Below are 27,902 nucleotides of genomic sequence, written 5' to 3' on the forward strand. Positions count from 1 at the left end.
TGGGTCCTATCAGGAGGCATCACCCTCAGAAGGGATTAATGCTGTAATCATGAAATGAGTCAGTTATCATGAAGAGCAAGCCTGGTCCCAGAATCTCACTGGCTTCTGGCTTTGTTCTAAACGTTCTGCCTCTTACATGTTCCCATCACAATGTCATCTGCCATGTTATGATGCAGCCAACACAGAGCTGAGCTGAAACCAACACCATGTTCTCAGACTTCCAGAATTGTGAGCTAAATAAAGCTCTTCTCTTTGTGAAGTAATAAGACTCAGGTATTTGGTTATATTTGTAGAAGACAGACTCATACATTTGGGTTCATTCCTTAACAACCAAGACAGCCGTGGGGGGAGGGACTTAGAGTCAATGCTGTTTTCCCCCAGGGTAGAGCTGGGGCACCTGGAACATGACAGCATAAAATGAACCTTACAGCATCATTTTCATCTCTTCCATTGAGGAAAGGGTCAAGGGCTCATTGGTACTATGTGCTAAAGAAAAGGATGGAAAGAAAGATGCATGAGTGTCTGGTCCCCTTTATTGCCATAGTGTCAAATGGAAACTCTGGAAGACTCGAGTGTCACCATCTCCAAACAGTAGGACTTGCAATTCCATTAGACAGAACATGGTCAAGAGAAGAAAAGTACAAGATTCAGACAGGGAGCCAAATCGGGGATGGGCAGAAAGATCCTGACCCCCTCTCAGTGCCACACTGAGCCACCAGTGCATCCAAACAGGAGCCCCGGAGTCCCAGTGACATCTAAAAGTTCTGTCAGGCATATCTTTCCCTCTTTAGGTCTCTTTGGGTCCCTCAGTCTGTAAGTTGCTAATTCCTGTTCTTTTCAAAGTTCTCCTTTGCATTTAAAGTCAAAATGTACCCTTCTGAGTCTGAGGTGGGGGAGACTACAGAGGTCAGCCCTCCTTTTAGTATAGAAAAGAAACATGCATACAAAGCTATGCAAGAACGTGTTCTGTGCCAGCACACACAGCACTGGTGATTTTCCTGACTTAATCCACTTTTCAGCTCCACTGTGCAAGATCACAGGAGAGAGTTGGGCAGTACCTCTCACCAAGGTCCCTTAAAGACAGAAGCACATTCCCCAAAGTTGCCCTTTGTAGGTCACAAGGTCTGTCGTGCAGATTTCAGTCAAACTAATTACTGGTCAGGCAGCAGCCACTTTGAACTGGACTCACACCAGAGGCCTTCCAAGGATCTCCTTTGCTAGGTGACTCTTTTCATCTGGTGCCTATTATGTTTACACGTGGCGGCAGAGGCTTCCTTCACTTTCACTTGAGACAGAGCAGAGAGGCGAGCCTTCTAATTAAAGCAGCAACCAGGAAGTGGAGGAGTCCTGGGACCTACTGACAACGTCAGGGGCAAGACAGCACGCGGAAAGCTAAATTTGGTTGCTGTGATTCATTTGAAAACAAAACCGAAGAAGAGAAAGAGAACACATGGGAAGGGGATGAGCCAGTCTTGTGTTTTTTTTTTTTTTTTAATTGCAAATTCTATGGCTTACTGGCTCAGGCTTCTTACTAGATAGCTCTTACAACTTAACTCAACCCAAAACTATTCATCTATGTAATGTGTTCCATGGCTTTACCTGCGTCCCATCACATGTTGCTCCCTTGGAAGGCAGTTTGGCGTCTCCCCCCCACTCTCCTTTCTCCTCTCACTGTCTCTCTTGGGTTTTCCCACCTGGATGAGCCTGTCTTTTCCTCCATGCCTAACCACAAGCTTTCTATCCATCCCTGGTCTCCAACAGAGCTCCCAATGGTGTCCCGTGCAGACACTTCTCATCAACAGTGATGGGTGCTGGGAAACTGGAGGGTGGCAGGCATCATCTGCTTTGCTAAAAAAAAAAAAAAAAAAAATTTAAAAAAAAATTAAAAATTTAAAAATAAGCCATATGGGGCTTAGAATTTGGCTCAATGGGTGAAATGCTTGAGGACCTGAGTTCAAATTCTCAGCTCCCACATAAAAAGCAGGGCATGTGGGAGTGTGTGTGTAACTCCCCCACTGGGGTGGGAGAACTTGCTCACCAGGGAGTCTAGGCCCCAAAATGGCAAGCTCCAAGTTCAGTGAGAGGACTCTGTCTCTCAAAAAATACAGTGGAGAAGTCACTGAGGAAGACATCTGACATCAACCTCCAAATTCCACATGTGTGCGCACACACATACACACACACACACTCACACACACACACACACACACACAGAGAGAGAGAGAGAGAGAGAGAGAGAGAGAGAGAGAGAGAGAGAGAGAGAGAGGTGACAGGGTTAAAATACTGAAGACCTAAACTGTTGATTGATAGTGATGTCCCCCTGAGGATAAACTAACATTAAAAATATGACCTTTGGCCTTGTGTGTACTAGGAAAGGGCTCTACCAATGAGTTACCCCCTGCCAGCCTTTGGTCTTAATTTATGAACCAAAAACCTGGGGAGGGTGGATGAGAAAAGTGGTGTCACACCTAGGAGTATACAAGAAAATCAACTGGGTTAGATATTTTAAATCTGGCTAGTCCAGAAGTTACAGAGTGATGGTTCCCAGTGGGGGGCTATGTCTGAAGACAGTTTTTTATTTTCCTGGTTGGGAAGGCGGTGTGTGTACATATGCCTGGCTGCTTCTGCGTGGAGGCCAGGCACACTTCTTACCAGCCTTCGATATTCAGAATAGGATTCCAACAACACAGCTGTTTAGCATGAGAGTCAATAATGTGACTGTTGAGGAACCCCAAATAGAGGTTATGTACTTGGCACACCTACCGTGGCCATTTGTGACTACTCAAACTCCCAGGCAGTATATCTCCTTTTCTCAATGATGACCAACACATCTCGCTGAAGACTTTGGATGTTCCCTCTCTTAATGGCAATATGTCCCCTATAAACACATCTGTCGGAAACAGAGGTACATTTTAGTCATGATTCATCTTCACCCAAGTGGTATGGTTTAAATGTGTTCTCTTTAAATTCATGGAATGGGGATGGGGAGATAACCAGGACCTGAGTTCAATACCCAGGGCTGGACATGGTATCCCATGCTTACAGTCCCAGGGCTGGGGAGGCTGTGACAGGCACATCCCTACAGCTAGTTGGCCAGCCACACTAGCCTACTTGGCAAGCTCTAGGCGAGTTAGAGACCTTGTATCAAACAAACAACAACAAAATGAACCTAGACAGCATCTGAGGAACCATACCTGAGGGTGTCCTGTGTCCCTCACATACACAAGCATGCATACCTCCTCCACACAAGTACTCTTTTATTAGAAAGAGTTTCCAAATCCATGTGTTCCTAGTATGTGGGGGTAAGGCCTTTGGGAAGTAATTAGCATTAGATGAAGCCATGAAGCTGGGGCTCCTGTGATGGAATCAGTGACTTTATAACAGCAGTTCTCAACCTATGGATCACAACCCCTCTGGCAAACCTCTATCTCCAAAAATATTTACATTAAGATTCATAACAGTAGTAAAATTACAGTTACGAAGTAGCAACAAAAATAATTTTATGGTTGGGGTCACCACAACATGAGGAACTGTATTAAAGGGTCACAGCATTAGGAAGGTTGAAGACTATTGATCTACAAGAAGAGAGACCCACGTTAACACAGTCTACTTTTCATATGATGTCTCCCACCACAGGATGACATGGCAAGGTCCCCACCTGATGCTGGCATTGTGATCCTAAACTTCCCAGCCTCTAGAACTATAAAAACAAATCCTATTCATTATAGGCTACCTATTTTCAGACATGTGAGAGCAGCAGAAAAATGGACTCAGACTCCAAGATATGTCTTATTGAGCCTGAGGTAGACAACTGACCAGAGTTAATTCACTCATAGTTTTCTCCCAATGATTTATGGTTTCATGGGAGCTAGCTTACTAATTATGAAAAGAAATGATAGGCTGTGACAATAAATGACCCTAAAACATTGGTGGATCAAAAGTTATTCCTTGCTTGCCTGCCCAGTCCTAGCATTATATGCCAATAATGGCTGTCGGAGGTGGGGTGGGTAGATGAGTTTTTCTATTTCTTATAATCACCCAGACCTCCTTGTGATAGAGGCTTGGCAATCTTATGAAACTATTGTCTTGACTTCAGGGTTCATCTCAGCAAGACAAGAAACCACAGAAGGGACTCACACTGGCCTCGGAATGCTCCAGACTGGCAAGTGGTACATGCTCTGCCCTCTTACAGATCCTTGGCCAGGATTAATCACATGGTTCTACCAGCCTACCATGGCAGAGCTGTGCACAGTCTTCCCAAGAGCCTAAAAGAGAAATGAGCGGCAAGAAGCTGGGATCCAAGGCCGTGCAGCATCAGGCCCCAAGTGGATGCTAGAAGGAACTGGGAATTACGGAAGAGCAGTCAGAGAAGAAAGAAGGATGGTCAGTTAGAAAAGAGAAAGTTGGGCAGATGTGTGGGGAAGAGCAGGGAGTAGCTGGCTCCTGAGAGCTACAGACAGTAGGAGCTTCACTTTCAAATGGCTTCCCACTTCTCTAGTGGCCCACCACACTGACTCATGCTTGCTATTAATAATACTGCATCTTTAATATGCCATACTCTTTCAGACTATCTGGTTGCGTGGGTGTGGAGCTTAGTGGTAGAACACTTGTTTAGCTTGGGAGGAGCCCTGGGTTCCACAGCCAATGCTACATAACAAAGGTGGTGGTGTTATGGGAGGCAGCTAGACTCTCCAAATAAAGGAACTACCCACAAGATGACAAATTTTCTTGAAGGAGCTTTGCATGAGAGACCTACTTTCTGCTGGGTGGTGGTGCACGCCTTTAATCCCAGCACACTCAGGAGGCAGAGGCAGGTGCATCTCTGCGAGTTTGAGGCCAGCCTGGTCTACAGAGCGAATTCCAGGACAACTAGTTACACAGAAAAACTCTGTCTCGAAAAACAAATGTGTGTGTGTGTGTGTGTGTGTGTGTGTGTGTGTGTGTGTGTGTGTGTGTGAGAGAGAGAGAGAGAGAGAGAGAGAGAGAGAGAGAGAGAGAGAGAGAGAGAGAGAGACCTACTTTCCAAGCGCTCTGACCAATGGGGTTTGGCCACTGACACAACTCAAGAAGCTTGGAACAATCATCTCCACAACCATGTGCCTCCCCCACATCCCAGTGATGCTGATACAAGGGTCCTGGAATGTTTTTGTTCTTTGAAGCTCTTCTCAAAACAATGCTCTTCAACACTTTAAATATTCTTGAAGCAGAAGGAAAAATACACAGGCTAAAAAAGAGAAGCCAATTAGCCTGAAAACAGTTATCAAAATATTTTTTGAGACATACAGTTACCATGTGAGCTTATTAGTACCTGAAGAAATTGTACAGTCGGGTTTAATACCTACCATAATTTAAAAGTTGTATAAATAACAATGAAAGATATTTGCTACTACTGTAAAAGGAAAATTAAACATGAAAATGATCTTTTTGTTTTTTCTGGAGCAAAGTTAATACAGTCACGGACGCCACTGTTGCATCTGTGGTTTCCTGTCCGTGGAACTAAAGCCCGGGCCAAAAGAAAGAGATTTTATTGCTCATGGAAAGAATATCTCATTGTTCCTGGAAATGAAAATGTGATTGTCTCAATCACATTCATGGGCTTCTTGAATTTTGTAGCGCCTTGGCATTTCATAGACCACTGGTTGCAACTCTCGAGCTACAGGCCCTAGACAAAGCATATCTCTCTCTCTCTCTCTCTCTCTCTCTCTCTCTCTCTCTCTCTCTCTCTCTCTCTCTCTCTCTGTTCATCTAGAGGTCAGAGAATAACCTTGGGTGTCATTCCTCAGGTGCAGTCAGCCCTCCCCCCCCCCCCACACACAAGGTCTGGCTGACCTGTGAGCCTCAGGGATTACTTTTCTCCACCTCTCCAGAACTGGGATTTCAAGCATGCACCACTATGCCCAACAGTATTTTTATACGCATTCTGGGGTTCAGATGCATGTCCTTATGCTTATAAGGCATGTGTCTTATTACAGAGACACGTCCCCAGCCTCCAAGTAGATTTTCTGAACAGGTACACAATGGATGAAGAGGAAACAGAAGCATTATTACCCTAAGGATAAGCAACCAACAGTGACTAATACCCAAGACAATGTCAGCTTATTGGCTTAGTTTTTATCACCTACTAAAGAGCTGAGTGTACTGGGAACTTAAGTTCTACAGAGGATACTGAATCAGGAAATGGGAGTTTGAGCTCACTGGGTTGGAACAGCCCAAACCCACATGGCTGTCTTCCAGGACTAATTAGAGAGGACTTGGAAGGTTATGCCTGCCCTTGGTTCCTGCTGCTTTCAATGTTTTCTAGTCAGCTATGATGTGAATAGCCTCCAACACATCTTCCAGCTGCAGTGGTCTGAGTTGCCCCTCCATGCTTCCCGGCCATGATGGATTGAGAATTTCTGAAACCCTGGCCAACATCATAAAATCTTTCCCTTCCTTGAGTTTTTTTGCATCAGATACCGTGGTCATAGCAACAGAAATTTGTAATACAGGCCGACATCAAATACCTCTGTCACTTAAACCCAGGTCCTTTCTGCTGCTGAGGAGGAGGAAAAAAAGTTTGTGTTTGGGGACGAATTGAAAATTTTCTGAACACACTCAATAGAACAGCAACAGACTAGGTTCAATGTCCCTTCCACCTCTCTCAAGAGTTGGGCCCTCTACGCCAAGCCATTCTTACTTCTCTGGGCCTTCGTGTGTTCTTCTCTACAAAATGAGGTAGCTTGGTGAGACAACCTCATCGGACAAGATGTTTCCCAACCTCGAGACCTCCATGAACTCTCCATCACCATTATCGCCAGTTGTAGCTACACATCGAAACATCCTGGAGAGTTAAACGAATACTGATCTCTGGGACTATAGCGATAGATCGGTGGCCACACCGTTTGCTGTATAAATATGAGGACCTGAGTGTGATCTCCAGTATCTGCACAAAAGCCAGACACAGCCGTGCCATTTGTAACCACAGCACAGGCATGGGGGGTCACAAGGGTCAGAGGGGCTGCTGGCAGCCAGTCTAGACAAGCAGTGAGTTGCAGGTTCCACGAGAGCTCCTGTCTCAGAAATAAATGCAGAGAGCACGCTGGAGGAGGACTGCGGACATCAACCTGATCTCCACACGCCCACATGTGGATATATACATACATGTACGCACATATGTACATGTGCACATATGTGGTTATATACATATATGCCCACATGTGGAAATATACATGCATGTAACACACATGAATATGTATTCACACATAGGCACACATGCCCACACATGGGTATATACATACATGTGAGCACACACACACACACACACACACACACACACACACACACACACATACACACACATGCATGAACACACACACACATATGCATATATGCCCACACATGCGCACACACCTGCACCCCATCTCCTGGGTTAGTTGGTCTGTTATGGTTGGAGGGTGCAGACTACAAAACTTCCTCGCTGATTCCAATTCTCAACCAAGGTCATGACCAAAACTCCACAGTAAATGCTGATGAGATTGATTCTTTCCACTTTGTAGAGCGCTGCCAGATTGGGGGGGGGGAGTATCGGAGCCCTGGGGCACAGACAGAGCGACCAGATCTAGTAAGACCAAAAAATTAAAGAAAAGAGAACCACACTGGGCCATTGAGAGAAGCCAGGGAAGGGTGGACTTAGGGAAGGCAGAAGCAGGGAGTGGGGTAATTAGGCCTAGAATGCATGAACTAATTTGTCCTCTCAGCTGAGTGGACTTGGGCCAGTACCTTTGTCTTTTTGAATCTCTGTTTGTCCATTTGTAATGTGAGCCTTGTATGGAGAAAAGGGAGGCTAACTGGGAAGCTATGGCAAATCCTTTTCCAAATGCAGCCCATAGGCTGCCCCATTTGGTTCTTGTCCCTGACGGATGAGGAAACCATTGTTGGAGAGGTCAGTTCACTTCTTTCTCCTTCGCTGACTTCCTGAGACCAACATGAAGTCACATGCCTAGAACAGGGTTTCCAGCTCCAGCAACTAAAAACAGAAGCTACCCGATTCAATTAGAATTTTAGGTAGGCAAGGAATACAGTTTCCTTAGGATGTGTGTGTGTCTCAAACATTGTTTTGTCTGACAACCTGAGCTTGAAGCCATTTTATCGACAGTGAAGGCTCATGTTGTTTTATTGCGTTGTTTGGCGTCTTATTAGCACAGAAATGTTCATTTTGGGTACTAACCTTCTGACACACGTCCTACATTTTTTTTCTTGCTTGTGTCTCATTTTTCATTTTCTTGACAGTGTTTGCTGTGCACAAGTTTTTAATTTTTATGTTGCCGCATGTTCCAACTTTTTTCTTTATGGTTTATGGCCTTTTTTTTTTTTGCCACTTTAGAAGTTTCCATTCAAGATTATATGACTATTCATCTACACTTTCTTGTAGTGCTTTTGTGGCTTTATTTTTCACATGTAGAGTGTCTGGAATTTATTTGGGGGGATGATGGCATTTTTTCCCTAAACAGCTAGCCAGTTATCCTGAACACATTCAATAAATTATCTTTTTCCTTGCTTGTTTAAAAATGTCCTTTATCACACACCATATTCTGAGATTTACATGGCTATAATTCTGGAAACTCTAAATCTGTTCCACTAATCTTTTTTTTTCTCTTCCTGGTAGGATGCTGTTTAAATCACTGCAACTTTATAATGTGGTTTATTATCTACGAAGGCAAATTCTCCCTTGTTTCCACTCTTTCAAGGATCCCTAGTTAGTCTCATTGTTACACTGTTCCAGCACAATTTTAGTTATTTTTATCAGGCACTCAAAACAGGTGTTGAAATTTTGAGGTACATTGGGGTGAACTTTCAGAATTATTTAGGGAGAAAGGACCCTTAATATGGTGCCCCTTCATCCAAGAACAAAGAGACTTCCCCTTTAGGCTTCCTGTTCGTGTTCATCCTTAGAACGAATTTTCTTGATGTACATTTTTGCACAGTTCTTAAATGTATTCCTAGCATTGATATTCATGAAATTTTCTATTTGATTATTTACACAGTAGGAACTGTTTTGTTAAAATAGAACATGGGATCAGATGAGAGATGGGGGAGCAAATGTAATACATCTCTTACATCTATCTTTTAAGGGAGAGTCCTAGGAAGGTTCCTTTTGGGACAGCATCCAGGAAACCATGTATCCTTAAGGACACAGCTCCGAAAGCTGGGAAGACAGAGGACTCCCACACTTCCTGCCCTTGTTGGCTGTCACTTCACCACACCAGACCCAGACTTGCCGTTGACCATCAGTACAAGTCTTGCCCCTCCCGCTCAGATCCACCTCTGCTCCTGGTTCTGTGGGACCAGCGTTTCTTTGGAAATTTGCTCCTCTTTGTTCCCTGGGAGGCTTTCAGAGGATGCGCTCCTCCGAAGGGCACCTGGCATCTCCCTGACACACGCATTTGCTGAAAGATTTCCATTTTCGATTTCCTCGCCCCCTTTTTTGACTGCGTACATAAAAGAGAATTGTAAATGTTTAGAAAAATCAAAGTTCTTCTTAGACACCTGCAGCTCCTATGAATTTGTGTTCTCCAGTCCGTGCCAACAAAAGGCGAGAGGAATGAAGTGTGATAACCTGCCCGTTTTCTCATTGAGGTTTCCTAAACTTTATTTCTTCTCCCTCTTGGAGTAGCTTCAAGTACTAGGGCACCTGGAAGCCTGTCACACATCAGTGTCCCACTTTGCATGGACTGAAGTAGGACAGGGAGCCCTCTCTGGGGCCTGGGGTGGAGTCAGCAGCGAGGGAAGGTCAGGCAAGGACATCGCTGTTGCTGAGGTGGGGACACGTGGTGTGGTCTAGATGCCCCTCTCCTCACCTGGTGCAGAGAGCTCTTACTGATCCCACCTTTCTGTACCTGCTGTTCTCTGCCTGCTCCCTGTCTCTGGACCTCTGGTGTGTTCACAAGCAGAGGACATTTGGTGCTGAAGGGGCTTCCAGCTTGAAAACTAGTGACTATTTAACTGTTAATTCACCCTCAGAAAAGCACGAACTCCTCTGTCCTTCCTAGATTTTTCAGATGGAGAGAGAGAGGAAGCGGGGAGGGAAGGAGGTGAGAGAGAGAGAGAGACACTGGTGACCCCAACACACAGGAGGAGCAGGAAGAACATAAGTTTGAATCCAGCCTATGCGATATATTTTTGCAAGATTCTGTCTCAACAACAACAACAAAAATTCAAAAGAAGAAGCAAAAAGCCAAGCTGGCTGCTGAGATGCCTCCAGCGGTGAAGATACCATATTGGTAAGCCTGATGGATGATAGGAGTTCAGTCCCAGGGACCTGCATAGTGGAAGGAGAGACCTGACTCCTGTAAGCGGCCTTCTGACCTCCACACCTCACCTGTTGTGGAATGTGTCTGTGTGCACACACATACACACAAACATACAAACCAAAAACATTAATGCCAAGAATCTCAGCACTCTCCTTCACACAGGTGTGGAAGAAGGAAAGCAGAGTTAGTAGTTTACTCTTAGCCCACATCAGGAGAAGTTTAGGGTGATAAAAGTCTAGGGTTTCTGGGTGGAACAGTGCTGATCATCTGTGGACCTCCTGGGCCAGAGATGACTGTACAACTCTCTACTGGCTCCATTGACTTGCAACCACCCCAAGCCAGAGTGCTGGGAAAGAGCTATGCTCTAAGTCTCCCACTCACATCAGCACCAACCCAAAGAAACAAAGAAAAATCTGCCCATGCTGTTCCCAGCACCAGGCCTATAAAGCAGGTTCTTTCTTCCAAATCCCGCACCAGGACCCTTTCAGGGAAATCGGAACTCTTATAAATCAACTTTTCCCACAGTTTCCACCTCATAATGACAAGGGAGTGGACTGTGTTATGATTGCCCCAGGCTTATATGGCATCATGACATCCTTAGACTAAGATGGCTTACATCAGTTAGCAGTGTAACCTTATGGGACCAATATCCTATGTGTAGTCTGCTGTTGACCAGAACGTTACATGGTATACGAACGACCATGCAGTATCAAGGTGTGCCACCGGGGCTGTAAGTTTGGAGACACCAAAGTTAAAGAGAAGAATGAATTCTGGATACAAATCTCATCCCTGCCACAAAAGTCTTCCTTTGTGGGTCATTGACACACAGTTCATGCACCCTGGTCTAGTGCGAGCAAGCTTCTCCTTCAACCCAGTCACTGGTGAGAACAGCTGGGAATTCCAGGGCAGTCAGGGAAGGATCTCAGGGCTCCTCTCCCCCTCATCATCTTTTTATTGCCCTGCAGTTCATTGTCTCACTCTTTCCTTTACCTCCCACCACCATCCTTTTGCTCATACAGATCTTGTGGGAAACTGCATCTGGAGAGGGTGTTGTGTTTCCTTGGAATGTTGCTGGATGAGAGATCTCAGTCAAATGGCCGGCTGACAGGATCACTTCCTCCTTTCTCCATCTGCTCTTTCTGGTTCAATATGGAGCAGCTTCAAAGCTCATCACAGCTAAGGCTTGGGGCTCTTTCCCTGATTTCTGCCTCTCATCTCCTGTGCATTCCCCAGGAACTGTCAAGAGGTGGGAACCAGGTAGCAACAATGCATGGAGGCTCTGAAACTAAAAGAATAATTGAAAAAAAGAAAAAAATCCCAGGGAGTCCATTCCCTTTGGCTCCAAGTTCACATATGGTCAGCACATTAGAGACCTCATTCAAAAGACCACATCAGGACTGGGGTGAGGACAGGGCTTGGGACTTCTGTCATTGACACACATTGCTTTCCCTAAATCATGTGGGCAGTCAAGGTCCTGTGCCCTCCAGCTCGCTGCAGCTTTGCCCATGACATTGGTCTTAATGCAACATGATGCCTCTTATAGAATGGACTTTCTCTGGAGATAAAGTAGCAGTCTTCATGAGTGATTGCTTCCAGACCCAACAAAGAGGAACGCATGTGTTTGAGATGCCTGCCATTCTTCTCCACGGCACCGTAAAGTAGCCAACTTCATTTTGCACAATACTGTTTGATAACAACCATGTGTGTGTCTTCTGTATTTATAGACTTGGGAAAGGACCTACTTGGTCAGTGTGAGATAATTTCACAAGCAAAATGGAACCAGATGCTGCTGCTTCTTATTCGGCTCTTCAAACCCTGGCAATCGAATTCCCAAGGTCACTCTTTACCCGGTTTTCTGTTGCCTTCCAGAAGAGGCTCCTTTTCCTCAGCAGCTGTCTTTCCATGGTACCTAAGAAGCAGGAACAGGCGGAATTTGAGGAAGCTGGTTCTCAGCCTGGCATTTTCTTGCCTTCCCAAGCATGGAGAAACAGCAGGGCAGATGCTTCTTCCTCTTGGAACAGACCGTCTCTCAGGTGGTAGTCTTACCTGCTGTTAACTAAACTGTTCTTTTAGCTTCCCAGAATATACACGACTTGCGAGACTGGAATCCACAAGTGCTGAGATGATGCCTTCAAAACTCCAAAGCAAAGGATGTGGGCGGGGCCGACGCTGTCGGACAGAACTTGCTTTTTATCTTCATTCCTGTACTTGGGGTTTGCTTGTTTATCAGTGGTAGACCTGTCACAGTGCAGCTTTTGCATTGTACAAATCGTCCAGCCAAGGGAAAAAGTGAGAGCTGGAATCTTAGCTATGCACCCCTTATCAGGCCAGGTACCCCAATGTGATATCTACATATGAAAGAAGAGAAACCTTATCATTCCTCCACAAAGAAGTCAATTGTTCATCGAGTTGACTTTACATTTTTCAGAAGAAATGCTTTTTTTTTTTTTTTTTTTTCCTGAGAAGTTGTTGGTGCTCATGGTGCCTGGAAGACTGTTGATAGCCTGAGAGATGAATATGCAAATGCAAGAGAATATGTTGTGTGCTTCACAGTGAACCCCACTCCTGTACTCTGGGCTGTCTTTGGGAAGCGGCAAAATAGCTCATCAGAAGAGCTTTAAACACAGGGTGGAAACCATGTGACTCTGTACCACTGTGACGCTTTCTGCGGCAGACTTAACTAATCAATCCCAGAACTCTTTTACCATGAGCTCAAATTGGCCTCATAGTCCTTCTGAATCCAGTAGATCACACTATTGGGTCATTGCAAACAGTGGATTCTGTAAAATAAGAGAGATCCCTCTGAGATGCCCTCAGCACACACTAGCTACAGTCACAGTAATGCTACATAACAAAAACACCCCCAGACAAAAACCATGTATCCTTTCTCACCATCTTTGGACAGCCAGAGTTTGGCTTTGGCACAGCTGGGCTTGGCTTCTCATCAGAGGCTGGGCTCGGATCTGCTCAATGTGTGCCCGTTCTGGAGCCCTGCCAAGAACTCATAATTCACTAAAGCACATCCATTCATCTTGTATCCAAAGCAGAGACACAAGAGGACCAGTCCAGCGTATAAGCATTTCTTTTCTTTCTTTTCTTTTCTTTTCTTTTTTTTTTTTTTGTAGTGCTGGGGCAAACCCAGGACTTAAAATGCATGCATGCCAGGTAAGTGTTCTGCCACTGAGCTACACCCCTTGCCTGGCACATTTTTAACCTGCTGATATCATGTCCACCAGCATCTCCTTACTTGAAACAAATGATGCTGCGCCCAAAACTCAAAGAATGGAAAACACATCCCTATTTCTAAGACCAAGACCAGGGTGAAGAATTGTGACCAAGCATTGGCACAGCCATGTGATCTTTCAGGGATGGTATCAAACCACATTTGGAGTGATGTCCTATGTCTAGCTGGGTCTCCTTTAATATCAGTATTAAATCCACCTTAGTCATACATGCATTCTCCTGGACCAGAGAGTTAGACGACAGGAAGGATGAACTTCTGAACCCAGAATCAGCCTATAGTGGTCACTTATATTATATACCCCGGATGATGAGTTTGGCGAGTAGTGCTGTTTGACCTAGATCTGAAAAATGTTTTTGCTCAAGGGAATGGGTACACATGAAGAGTGAGAAAAAGGCCAGGCAAACTCAGAAGCCTGGATTTCAGAGTAAATGATTGGGAAGAACAGATAATACAGTAGAAAAGAGTCCAAATGGTAGAGTGCTAGCCTGGAATGCATGAAACTCTAGCTTTGATGCTCAACACCAAATAAATGAGACATTTGCTGGGTGGTAGTGGTGCACGCTTTTAATCCCAGCACTCAGGAGGCAGAGACAGGCGGATCTCTGTGAGTTCGAGGCCAGCCTGGTATATAGAGCGAGACCCAGGACAGGCACCAAAGCTACACTGAGAAACCCTGTCTTGAAAAACCAAAATAATAATAATAATAATAATAATAATAATAATAATAATAATAATAATAAATAAAGGAGACTTTCAGCTCCAACACTTAGGAGGTAGAGACAGGAGGATCAGAAGTTCAAGATCATCTTCGACTATATATCAAGTGGATGGGTAGCCTGAGCTTGAAAAAAAACAAAAACAGAGTATTCGAAATGGCCCTTGGGATAAGAGTCCCCACACTAGAAGTCGGTGTTCCAGAGACCTCTGTCAACTCAGAAAGCTTTTCTCTCACCAAAAGATGAGGATCCCTTCAAGCCATGACACACCTCCGTCAGCACCAAAGCTTAACTCAGAAAATGCTGGAGCCAGGACCTTCCCTCTAGGAGTTCATGAGATGGAAACAAGGGGTGAAAAGATAGAGAACTCAGACATCGGAGGCAGGCAGGTAGCAGAGGGAGTTCCCACCATGGGTGAGGGAAGGAGGAACCAACATCAGGACTCCCTGGAGGAAGAGAGAGGGTGCTGCCCCATCAGAAAAGTCCATGGTTTAATAAAGGTCACGGACGTAGAAGTGGCCACAGGAAGAGGAACTTACTGTGGGCTGAGCTGAGAGGGGAGGAGGGGATGGGGGCAGTGAAAGCCTATGATCTTACATGGGTACGCAGCTCAATTTATGGTTAAGAGTTCTGTGTCAGGGCAACAAAGGAGCTCGAGAAGACAGAAAAGATTTCCCCCTAAGAGGCATTTAGCTGCCTTGAAAACACAGAAGCTAAAGAGACTCAGTAAAGGGCTTGCCACACAAGCCTGAGGATCTGAGTTCAATACCCAGAACCCGTGTAAAAAGCTGGACAGAGTGACACACATCTGCTATCCCAGAGCTGAGGAGGCAGGGACGAGATCTCAGGAACTCAGTGGCCAGCCAGTCCAGCCAAATCAGTGAGTGGCTCTGTCTCAAAAAAAAAAAAAAAAAAAAAAGGATGGGGACACCTGGACCCACATGCAAGGGTGTATACAAACATACAACATACACATGGCTGCAAAGAAATCTTAGTGGTGAGAGAAAGGAAACGGTGGGCTTGGATGTAGGCTGGCTAGTAGGATGCTTTGCGAGAACACACAAAGCTGTGGGTTCGATCCCTAGCACCGTGCTGTTCCATGCTTATAAGGCTAGCTCTTGGGAGGTGGAGGCAGGAAGGTCGGGAGTTCAAGACCAACCTGGACTACATGAGACTGTGTCTGGGAGAGGAGGTGCTGGGGAGACTGGTTATGCTTTTATCTGTCACCTTACCAGAAGGAATTAATGGGGGTGGGGTGCATCACCTACATTTCTCATGGTGTGGACAGGGTGCCCCTGTCAGGCTGGGTTCTATGTTTTGTGAATTACTACAGACATGTGAAGATTATTGTGATCCCCATTTACAGATCAGAAAACTGGGGTTTCCTGATGTTAGGTAACTTACCCAATGCCACACATCATGGGGTAGAGAGTTGACAGTACTGGAATTCGAAGCTGGGTGCCTGAATCAGGAACAGACACCTTAACCACACTACTACAACATCTCTAAGAGGTGTCACTTGCCCAAAAGACTCAGCCAACACTGCATTTGATTAGACCCAGTCAGCAACTGCGATGCCTTTGTGAATCTGGATCGTGAGAACGGAGCTGTCAAATCTGGGGTCATGCAGAATACTGCTGTGAACGAAGAACAAGCCTCCTAACTCCACCAAGACCCTTGGGAAAGGTCGGTCTCCTATCAAATGAGCCCCCCCATCTTCTGTCACAGCGTGTTTTCTTGCCCTGTGAAGTCAAGTGCTCCTGGCAGCCGAAGGGAGGCTGACAGAATGATGCAGTCCCCTTTCAAGCTGGTTCCCCGAGTCTGGCATGTAGGCAGGTGAGTCATTGATTTCCCCTCTCTCCTCCACAGAGCACTGCCACAGGTACATGGATTAAAGGCAAGGAAGAAAGACTGAATTGAATGGTCCAGGTTGAAAGGAAACTTTTGAAACAGGTTTGAAGACTCCAGTCGGGGGTGGGTTTGGAGTGTGAAATGCCAGCTACCAGCTCCAGCTGCCTGGCCTTGTTTAGATGAGGTTGCAGGGAGGGAGAAGTCACATAATTACCATGCCTCTCCGAAGCTGAGAGGAAGGAAGCCGCTTTCTTGTGTCTTTCTTTGGTTTTTGGCTGCCTGTGTGTGCTGTTCCGCAAGTGTGACTTTGAGCTCGCGTTTCCTAAAAAGTGATTACGGTTTTGCTTCAGTGTCAAAATCCACAGATGCTGGGGCTCGGGATTTCTGAGGAACTGCCTCAACCTCAGGGGAGTCGATTGAGAAGCCCAGCAGAGGTGGAGCTATCTGACATTGATGCAGGACAAACCTTGTCCTGCTCTGAGACCCTGTGGAACAGTCTGGGGAATTTGTCTCCAGTAGAGGCCAGTGGAGACGAGAGAGTCTTCTGGGGAGTGGTTTATCTTAGGAAAAAAGAAAGCAGAGGGAAGTGTTTGAGACTGCCAAACAAGGAACTTGAGTGTATAGCCACAAGTGCTCCACGGGTGTCTGTCCTGGGCCTGGAGACATGTTAAATTGTGTGACAAACGGAATCCATTTTAACCGCTTTTGACAGCAACTTTGAGAAGCAATCCTAGCAAAAGAAAAGAAGTGAGCTCTCTATGTTCCTCCTTCCAGACCAAAGGACTCAAGGTTTGGTTTTTGAAAGGGGTCAAGGCAGGAAAGATGGCCCAGTAAGGGCACTTACCATCTAAGACTGACAGAGCTGAATTCCATCCCCAGAACCCACTGTCAGGGAAGAACTGACTCCTGAAAAGGTGACCACCATGTACACACACACACACACACACACACACAGACACACACACACACACACAGACACACACACAGACACACACACTATGATGATAAAGTAATTTAAAAATAAATGACCAAAAGGGAGAAGAGAAGATAATTATTTAATATCCTTTCTCTTCTCTCTCTCTCTCTCTCTCTCTCTCTCTCTCTCTCAACATTACTGGACAAGGTTGAGAGGGAGGGAATCCTGGGTATCACGTACACCAACTAGGCAAGTGCTTTACCACTCAGCCATAGCCCTGGCTCTCTCTTCACTTTTTATTATGGGGCAGGTGCTTGCTAAGCTACCCGGGCTGGCCTTGAACTCTCTACAATGGCAAAGTTGGCCTTAATCTTGTAGTTCTCTTGCTTTTGCCTTCCCAGCAGATGGCGTTATGTAAAGAAGATTCTGAGTGCTGGTACCAGCCTTCCAGAAGTCCCATGGGATCCTGGAACAACAGACCTTCCAGGGGCCATAAAAGTCACACACACACACACACACACACACACTAGCAGGAAGCCTATTGACACATACCTCTCGAATGCTCACATGTGTCTACAGGAGCACATGCATGGACATGTGGAAGTCAGAGGCCACTATCTTTTGTCTTCCTCAATTAGTCTTCACCCTCAGCTTTGAGACTAGACCCGAGGAAGTCCATTGATAGAACCAGAAAATGGTCGCTGAGCTTCTGAAGATCCGGTTGTCTCTGTTCCCCACCTGTCCCCCAGCACTGGGGTACCCTATGGAGGGGTCACCACTACGTTGTCCTTCTACATAAAACTCATCTGGAGCTATTCATGACTCACTTAGAAGTGTTTGGGAAATAAATGGGCTGGTTTAGAGGTAAAGGACATGACTCTCTTGTTCTGAAGAGTTCAAGGGCAGTCGATAGTCCAGACATGATCAGTGTGAAGTTGCTTCACAAGGCAAGGTCACTGGCCCATTAAGATATTCAAGATGTCAAGGCTAAGTCAAACAGGTTCATGGGCCAGTGTCAATGGACCATACTCTGAATGCCCTGGTCTAGAGTAGGCAATCCCAGTAGGCTTAATTATTATTTTTAGTGTCGCTTATATTAGAAAAAGGATGCTTGATGTTATTGAGATGGAGGTGGTTGAAAGTGGTAGTGAGCAGAGCAGGTAATCATGACTCAACTCATCAATGACTTGGGATGTGACCAAGTTATTGCAGTAAAAGTGCCCACATGTTCATGAGCTACAGACTGGTGTCACCTCGAAAGCTGTGGCAATTGTGATTTATGATACTGCTTGTGGGTTGTAACTTTGACAGTGGTAGCTCATTTTAATTTGCTCATGAATAACTTTCCAGGAAGAAAGACAGGAAACTAGAGAGGAAGAAATTGTGAGCAAGAATAACATCACACATATTAGCATATTTGAAAATGAGCTGGTTTCCTCAGTTTTAGTCATTTGTGGTTTGTTTTGCTGTGTTAGTAATTGGACCTAGGGTCTTGTGCATGCTAGGCAAGAACTCTACCACTGAGCTACGTTTCTAATTCCTTTTGTATTTTTATTTTTGGACAGGGTCTTGCTAAGTTTTTCAGGTAGACACTGAGCTTCTTTGCTTCTATCTCTTGAATAACTGGGATTAAAGGTTTATATGATGAGTTGAGTGTCAGCCTGGGCTATAGAGTAAGACCTTTTTCACACACACACACACACACACACACACACACACACACACACACACACACACTAGCAGGAAGCCTATTGACACATACCTTTAATTTGTTATCTTGTAATCCCCATGCTACAGAGGTGGAGACAGTATGTCCCTGGGACTAACCGGCCTGCCAAGCCAGCCCACTTGGTGAGTTAGAGGCCAGTGCGTGACCTTGTCTCAAAAAATACCAGAGGCAGTCGGAACTTAGGAACAATGCCCATGGTTGTCCTCTGACCTCCACATGCACACACGTACACACACATGCATGTACACCTGCACACAGTGTATGTGTACACACATGAATATGCACACATGCACACACACACAGCAAAAGAACATCTGGAGCAGGTGTGTTCACCTAGGAGAGAAATCAAAGGGACTGAAGAATGTCAATGAGGTGATAAGAAATATAACAACAATTTCTCCTGGTCCCCATCTTAGGTTTGAATTCGTAAAACTGAACCTGCACCAATATAGCCTTTGGACAGATCACAAAAGGGTCTCCAGAGAGTTCCCATGCCCAGAGGGCAACCCCAGCGCCATTCTTTCCCTCCACACCACTTAGCTACCTCCCACCCCTTCTGTGTCTTCCAGTTACCAAATCGGAATCAAACATCTATTTGATTAGGAGAAAAACATTCTAAACCTCAGCCCAAGAACAATGGATCCATAATTAAAAAAAGATTTTTGATCTTTAAATAGACAACTCCACACATGTTCAACGCATAGGGAAGCAGACAAAAGAAAGCTCACCACTTGGAACATTTCATTCTTCTTAAGCATGCAGATTGCTAAGAGCCAGCAGCTCGTGCTGTGGGTGTCCTAGCCGCTTGCTTGGCATCAATGGGTAGTGGAGTCAGGGTGAAGGGAGGAGGGCATCCTTTGGCCAGGGCTTTGCACACTGCATTCTACCCCTTCCGGTAATACCAATCTCGTAATACCAAATCTTCATAGAAAGAGCCCGAACTCAAGACCGTCTTAGTAAGTTTGAAAACAGTTCTGCTTAGGACTTTGACAGCTTAGCTTTCTTCCAATTTAAACTTTCAGGAAAACCAACTATAAACTAAGGGTATCTACTGATGGCTTCAGGTGAGACAAATTTAAAATGCTTTTTGAGCTAGGTCTGGCTCCAGTTCCTTCCTTAAACAACACAGGAACACACAGGCCAGCAGAATGCCTCTGCCTGCCTGCCTGTGTGCTGCCTATCTGCATGCATGAATGCTTACCTGTCTGCTTGCTGCCTGCCTGCCTGCCTACTTACCTACCTGCTGCCTGCCTACACATGCCTGCCTATTTGCCTGCCTGCCTGCCTGATACCTGCCTGTATGCCTGTGTGCTGCCTACTTGCATGCATGAATGCCTACCTACCTTCTGCCTACTGCCTGCCTGCCTACCTCCTGCCTGCCTGCCTACCTGCCTGCATGCATGCTGCCTGCTGCCTACCTGCCTGCATGAATGCCTACCTGTCTTCTGCCTGCCGCCTGCCTACCTACAGCCTGCCTGCTTACCTACCTGCTGCCTGCCTACACATGCCTGCCTATTTGCCTGCCTGCCTGCCTGATACCTGCCTGCATGCATGCTGCCTGCTGCCTACCTGCCTGCATGAATGCCTACCTACCTTCCACCTACCACCTGCCTGCCTACCTGCCTGCATGCATGCCAACCTACCTTCTGCCTACCACCTGCCTGCCTACCTACCTGCATGCATGCCTACCTGTCTTCTGCCTGCCGCCTGCCTACCTACAGCCTGCCTGCTTACCTGCCTGCATGCATGCATGCATGCTGCCTGCTCCCTGCCTGCTTTTTTCTCTCTTCCTTCCTCTACTCTGTTCCTATTCTTTTAACTTGTTTTCTCCCTGCTCCTTCCTCTCTGGTCTTTCCTTCACACCTCTCTCCCCTCTCCTTTCTTTTCCTTCCCTTTCCTCTTTCCCTCTTTTCTTCAGACCTTTCTCTTCCGCCTCTCACGGTTTTCTTCTTCTGGTTGTTTACCCTCCTCCTTCGCTAGCTTCTCTCTTGGTTCTGCTTTCTAACTTTTCACTATTCCACTCCTTAATTCCTTTCTCTCCCTTTCTCTCCTCCTCATTCTGCTTCCTTCCCAGTTTTTCTTTCTCCCCTTCCTGTGGCTTTCTTTCTTCCACTTCCTTGTCATTTTCTCCCACACCCCTTACTTAGTTTTCTTTTAAAAACGTTCTAGGTGTGTGGGCAAAATCCTTTCCCTAGATTTGTTCCATGCTGCCGTTCTCGTTCACCAGCTTCAAGCTACACAAACAAAGAGAAACAAAAGGTTTATAAGCATGTCTTATTTCCAAAGCAATGAAACATTTTGATTGAGCATAACTCAGTAAAATTAGTGAAAATATTAAACTTGCGCCTCACTAGCGCCTTCCTTTGCAAGATTGTTCCGTGCAAGTTTCTTTAAAAATCTCCGAAGCATTAAATCCTCATTAACACAAACCCCGTGTATTTATGGTGTCAACGTATGTTTCAGAAAGCCGAAAGCAACCGTTACACGAGATGCTTCATTATCAATAATCTGGCATCATGCCTTTTATGTGTCATCTCTTCACACAATACACTATCATTGATGACTTTCAGCAAATACATCATGGCAAAGGATTACTCTCATCAGAGGCAGCCTTTGAAAAGGATATGCTAATTTCTAGGGAGCAAGAAAACATCAAAACAGTGCCAGCAAATAGCCAAGGGACTCTTATGTCTTAATTTCCCTTAGAACAGCCCTATCTCTTGGTGCAGCGTACAGCACTCTATAAACAGGAAGCAAACAGCCACAGCATCAAAGGAGCGCCCGGCCGCGCCTGTTATTTCAGATCAGATTTAATAAAGGTTATCTGCAGTGGGCTAATCAAACAAAAGGGGGCATGTTTTAAACAGCCATTTGATAATTTTCATTTCAGGGGCCCTATCAAAGAGCTCTCAACAATAGCTTGAGTCTCTGTTGAGCCCTGGCCCCTCCTGTAACGGAAAAATCCCTTTATCGGGTGTGAAGCTGCTTTACCCTACATTTTTAGGAGATTCTAAGTTTAAGGTGATCAGCGTATCCAAAGTTGGTTTATTTTAATGCCATCCTTGATCTCAATATATATAGGAACCAAAAATCCAAAACGGGAACTGTGTGGTAGTGATGCCCACATTCAGAGCCAGGCAGATTGTGAGTCCTTCACCTGTCCCCTAAATACTAGCTTTTCCCAATAGTGTGAGCTGGATGTAGGGCTTCATGGCCTGACCTTGACATCAAAAAATATACTTGCAGAAATAGTACAGCCACTGGGATTCTGACTTAGGTATCCAAAATGACTTCCGACGTTCCACTATGGGTGAAGAAGTTAACCAAACCCGCTCTGTTTTGAATATACAGGGCCTTGGTCATCATAAGCCTGGAGACGCAGAGAGCAGAAGACAACTATGCAAGACTGGCTGTGCTGTTCTGTGGTGAGAGCCACTGCAGAGGAGAAGAGCACAGTTTCCCACCACACCCTCTCCTGCCCCCTCCCCCGCCCCCCCCTCCCGGCCTTGACTGCTCCACTTCCCAGCTGTGCTCACTAAAGGTTCCCCACATTGGCAAGTCAAACACCCTCACTCAGTTCCTCCAAGCTGATGACCCTGGAGGTAGGCGGACCAATGGACCACCTGTCCTCTGTCTCATCAGGGGAGAGGGCGTCAGGAGGGAAAAGGGCATCTTCTCAGGCTTGGGTCTGGCACAGCTTGGATCCAAGTGAGTCACTGTGCTAAGTCCTCCCTTTGAGGTAATTCCAAGCAAATTCAACCTCTCTTGGCCAGCTAGGGGTTTATTTGGTTCCATGGGCATGTAGGGGTGGAGGGAGATATGGGAGACTGTGGCTGAGGACACCTGCTTTTTGGGTGGATTTCCCCACACTCCATACCCTTTCTTTCTGTGCCCCTCCAAAGAGAAAGACCTGCTGGGGCCTTGCCCCCAGCTCTGCTACAGAGCCCAAGGAGAGGAAGGGAGGGGCCCCTCTGGCACTAGGCCTGTAGCCTATCCGTCTCAGGCCATCCTCAGGCAAGGCAAGGGCTCCCCCCCCCTCAGCTGTTGCCATGGCAGGGCACTATGCCCTGGGGATCCAAAGGGACAGACACTGGTGGCCAGAGCCAGCAGGGTCAGTGCAGGGCTGGGAGAATGCCATATGCCAGGACTTGAGGCTCGGGCTGAATCAGCCAGCAAGTCGCCCATCCATCGAGAGTGAGAACCTTCCGGCTCCTTGTTGAAGCAGCTGGGGGGCAGGGGCATTCTGTGCTTTGTGGAGAGACAGCCTGTGTCTTTCATCTCTTCCCTGGCCCTCTGGCCTCCAACAGAGTCCTGACTATGCCTGGCTCAGGCTCACCACATGTCTAGAATCGGGGCTACGTGAGAGTCATGCCGATGGGGCCCCGGGGTCGCAGAATTGAGACCCCAGTGGTCCATCTGCCCCAGACCCTTCCCAGACCCAGCATCCAACTCCCACAAGCAAAACTCAAGCTTGACAAATTCCCACACCACTAGCAACCCAACCCATCCGAATTCCAAACACTCACTGTAATCTCCCCACCCTGATATTCTGTGTAGGAATCTGATAAAACAAAAACTCAGTCACTCCCACAAACAATGTGGCCTGCTGCACCATCCATCCAGGATAACACATCAAAGCGCCAAGGACAGAGCCATAAACATCAGTCTTTAGAACCCCCGGGAGCTTTACAACACCCCCCCCATCTCTGCCCCACCCCTTAGGAACGTGTGCAGGCCAAGTGTGGTTTGCAAACTCTGGGATGTCTTTCAGGACAAGTGTCATTACTTTCTGAGAAAGTCGGCCTGGGAAAAGTTCAAGGGGAAACAAGCTTGTCAAAGTCAATTTTTAAATGCTTGCTTGTCACTGGGATTCAGCGTTTCATTTTTCCTGCCTTGTAACTTAAGTTCCTGCTAGATGGGAGGCTGCCTAACTCATGGGCAACTTGGGGCTCCAGGCAGCTTCCTTTTAGCGATGCTTTGGATTCATTTACTCATTCAGCATTTACAGACCAGGTTTCTTTCCTCGTAAACACAGAGAGACACCCAGGAGAGTTCAAGGCTATTCTGTTCTGCAGGAATGGAATATACCACACCTCAAGGTTTTGATCACTTTGATCGCTCTATTATCCTATCAGGTTCACTGGCGACTCAAAGGGATCCATGAAAACATGGATTGATCTGGATTGTAGGCCCGCTTAGCCATTTATCAGCTTTGGGGGCCTTGCTTTCCTCTTGGGCTTTGGGGCTGGGAAGAGAGCTTAGTGGGCAGAGCTTTTGCTGGACCCAGGGCCTGGATTTGGATCCTCAGAACCTGTATAAAGCCAGATACAGATCCATCTGCAATCCTAACACTTCTGCAGTTAGCTGACAGGTGGAGACAGGAGAACCCTGGCAGCTTGTGAGCCATCTAGCCTGGAGCATGCAGTGATGAGCTAGAGACCCTGTCTCAAGGTAGAAGACAAGAACTGACTCCCAAGACTGAGTTCCACTCATGGGTCATGGCACATACACAAAGGTTTTCTTTAAAAAAAAAGTTTGTTTGAGGATGAAAATATTTAGAAAGGAAACGCCATTGAACCTTTAGTATGGACAGGCATGAAACTTAGCATGGACTATGCCTCTTCATGCACGTGGAGATCAGAGCACAGGCTGTGGGAGTCGCTTCTGCCCTCTCATGAGTTCCTGGGATCAAACTGAGGTCGGCAAGTTTAACACTACGTTTTCTGCCCAGGTAAGGCATCTCCCTGGCCCAGCTTTTCTTAGTCTTCTCAACTCTACTGTCATGGAGGCGTTATTGTTTGAATTTTACAAAATGAAAGGAAGGTCAGAGAAGCTGTGTAAGTTATGTAAGGTCACATAGCCATCCAGTGGTGCAGTTGAGATTTGAACTTGGATCAACATTTAGAATATAAAAAAGGCAAATAATCCTTGCCCAGTTGGACACAGTAGCCCCGTGAGGACAAATAGAACATTCCCACCATCACAGATGGTTCTACTGGACAGTGTTGACAAGACACTCATTGTAAAATGTATTTAGCAATGGAATTACCTTTTTTCCTCATAAAATCATACACAAAATTTAACTGTGTTGAAAATGAACAAATGAGCTACTTTCAACTGAATTTCCTTTCTAAAGTCAAATTAATAACTTTTGCTAATTACCCAATTAATGGAAAGCATATTTTTGTGTATGTGTGTCTATGGTGGTGTGTGTACACATGTCAGGGGTGGTGTGCTTGTACATATGCGCATATGTATTTGGATGCAGGAGTTGACATTGACGTCTTCCTCAATCACTATCCATTTATGTTTGACGGTCCCTCACTGAACCTGGAGCTGACTGATTGGCTAGACTGGTCAACAAGCCCTGGAATCCTCCTGTCTCTGCCTTTCCAGTGCTGGGATTACAGGCACATCCCAAAGCTTTTCATGGGTGCTGGGGATCCGAACTCAGGTCCTTATGCTTGTATAGCGAGCTCTTTACCAACTGAGCTCTCCCCACAGTCCCTCAAAACATATATGTTAATTTCCATGCTGCTTGCTTTCAAATGTTTGCATTATATAGCATTTCATAGGCATGCAAGAAAGCTTAAGCTGTAATTACATAAAGTCTCATGAGTAATGATGATGTTGACATCCACCTAACCACAGCCAAGTGAAGAAACCCAGCATTGTCAGGAGTTGAAGCAAGATCTCTCCTTCCTCACACAGTCTGCCCTTTTCCAGTGTCATCTACATCCATCTTTTGGAGTTGATCATTGGAAGGCTAATTCAATTGATGACGACAGCAATCCAATTCAAGGTTATCGATTCAAACAGCACATTACAGCTCATGATTTACAAAGTTTCTATATTTGTAATTTTGTTTAAAAGAAGTAAGAGAGCAATTGTATTGCATGACACAAGAAAAATTATATGAAATTTAAATTCCAGGGTCTGCAAATAATGTATAGTTAGTACAAAACCATGGCTGTCTCTTATGTGTGTCCATAGCTGCTTTTGTATGATGGGCAGAGCCATGTAACTGCCACGCAGATGGCATGCGTCTTTCCCCAAGCCAAAAATAATTCATTGTCTGCCTACTTCTGGTCTAGATAATAATTCATTCCCACACAAGCCTCCACATCTAATGTGTAAATTATTTCTACATTTTCACCTTGATTGTGTAATAACAAGCAACCTCTGATTCACACATACAAGATTTTGACGCTGTGGGTTTTTTTGTTTTGATTTTTTTAATTCCCATGCATCTTGCCTTACAACCTTAGGATATACTATAATTAAGCTGATCTGAAGACTTGAAATGGAAGGTTTGAGAATCCATTTCCAAGTTCAGGCATACATGATATCTAACTTTGCCTTGCAATTTGTGATCGCATTTGTAGAAGTAAAATATTCTTAATAAAATAATTAATAATTATTAAATTAGGGGGGGAAATCTCCCGTACAATATATCGGGTCATAGTATGTGATAAGCTTCCCTGTTATGGTGCTATAAGCTGAGGAGAGAGAGAGAGAGAGAGAGAGAGAGAGAGAGAGAGAGAGAGAGAGACAGAGACAGAGACAGAGAGACAGAGACAGACAGAGACAGAGACAGAGACAGACAGAGAGAGAAAGAGAGATCAGCACACACCAATGGCTATGCTATCCTCCTAGGACCTTCTTAAGTGGCTCCTAAACCCTAAACTCAGGCACCACCATTTCCTAGTCCGCCTCCTCAGTGTCCAGCCTCTGCTGTGGGATGTCTTTCTGTATGCTGTGAATATGTGTTGTTCTGATTGGTTGATAAATAAAGCTGCATTGGCCTATGGGAGGGCAGGATAAGGTTAGGCAGTACATTCAGACTGAAGATGAGACGAAGAAGGGTGGAGTTAGGGGAGAAGCCAGTCCGCCACCCAAGGAGCAACAAGATACCCACAGACCAGTAACACCACAGCCATGTGGCAACATATAGATTGATAGAAATGCATTGAGTTAAGTTATAAGAGCTAGTTAGCAAGAAACCTGACCCATAGGACATACAGTTTGTAAGTAATATAAGCCTCTGTGTGTTTATTTGGGACCAAGCAACTCCCAGATGTTGGTTGGACAAGACCAGAGAAACTTCCGGCTACAAGCACCAGGTTCCAATAGACCCCACTTTCCCTGACTTCTTACGATTTTTTCCCCCAGGCAGATTCGAGAGTCTGGCCCAGCCCTTCCATCTCTCTGTACGTTGATTCTGGAATCTTCTTCCCAGAACCAGGCAAGCATTTCCAGCTGGTCCCTTGAAAGAAGGGCTTCTAGTCTGTCCCACTACAAAACTCTCCGACCTTGGACTCTTTGGAAGCAAGGAAGCCAGAGGCATTTCATACCCTTGTGCTACCCTCACTGTTCTGACCCCAAGACAGGTGCATTTTACTTAAAGATGTATTTTTATTGTTGAACTTTAACAAAACTGATTAAAGATCAAATTATTCAAATGCTTGTTTTTAAATGTATGAATTTCAAAACCTTTAGATCAGTGGTTCTCAACCTGTGGGTTGTGACCCCTTTGGGGGTCAAATGACCCTTTCACAGGGTTCAACTAAGACTATCAGAAAACACAGATATATACATTATGATTCATAACAGTAGCAAAATTACAGTTATGAAGTAGCAATGGAAATAATTTTATGGTTGAGGGTCACTACGACATGAACTGTCTTAAAGAGTCGCAGTATTAGGAAGGTTGAGAACCACTGAGCTAGATGCTATTCCAACATTTCTTTTAAAGTGACTTCATATCCATTTTTGTATGATTGCATGTGGAAGACTGCAAAAGGGGTAACTCACAAGGACAAAAACAAGAACTAACCGTTTCCAGTCAAATCCTGGGTCCTGTTTCAGCAGACAGCTCTGAACTTGAACCTCCATCTCTGCTGTTTGAGGGTCAGGGAGATGAGCAGGTTAGAGGGAAGTTTAATCGGCTCTCATCTCAGGTCCAGCCTTTCTCCTTCACTGAGATCCAGGAGTTGACAAGAAAGCTGGAAGGGGAAGAAACCATGACCCTAGTCAATTCCACACCACCTGGGTTCTATGCCTTACACACTACAGCCATCTCTCCCTTCTGGAGTCACCCCACCCATATATTGGGCAACAACGTAGATGGGAGCCCAGATTTTGGTGTTCCTGGCAA

The 27,902-nt window shown here is 45.6% G+C and overlaps 1 long non-coding RNA gene across 1 annotated transcript; it reads left to right on the forward strand.

Moving 5' to 3' along the window:
* Window positions 1-15,266: 15,266 nt before the first annotated feature.
* LOC128123203 (uncharacterized) lies at window positions 15,267-27,130 on the forward strand. Its single transcript, XR_008222598.1, has 3 exons — window positions 15,267-18,867; window positions 19,768-19,809; window positions 22,097-27,130. It is a non-coding gene; the product is annotated as an uncharacterized LOC128123203 (long non-coding RNA).
* Window positions 27,131-27,902: the final 772 nt, after the last annotated feature.

Source organism: Peromyscus californicus, unplaced genomic scaffold, assembly GCF_007827085.1.
Source record: "Peromyscus californicus insignis strain IS unplaced genomic scaffold, ASM782708v3 Scaffold_3__1_contigs__length_106647218, whole genome shotgun sequence".
Classification (NCBI taxonomy): domain Eukaryota; kingdom Metazoa; phylum Chordata; class Mammalia; order Rodentia; family Cricetidae; genus Peromyscus; species Peromyscus californicus.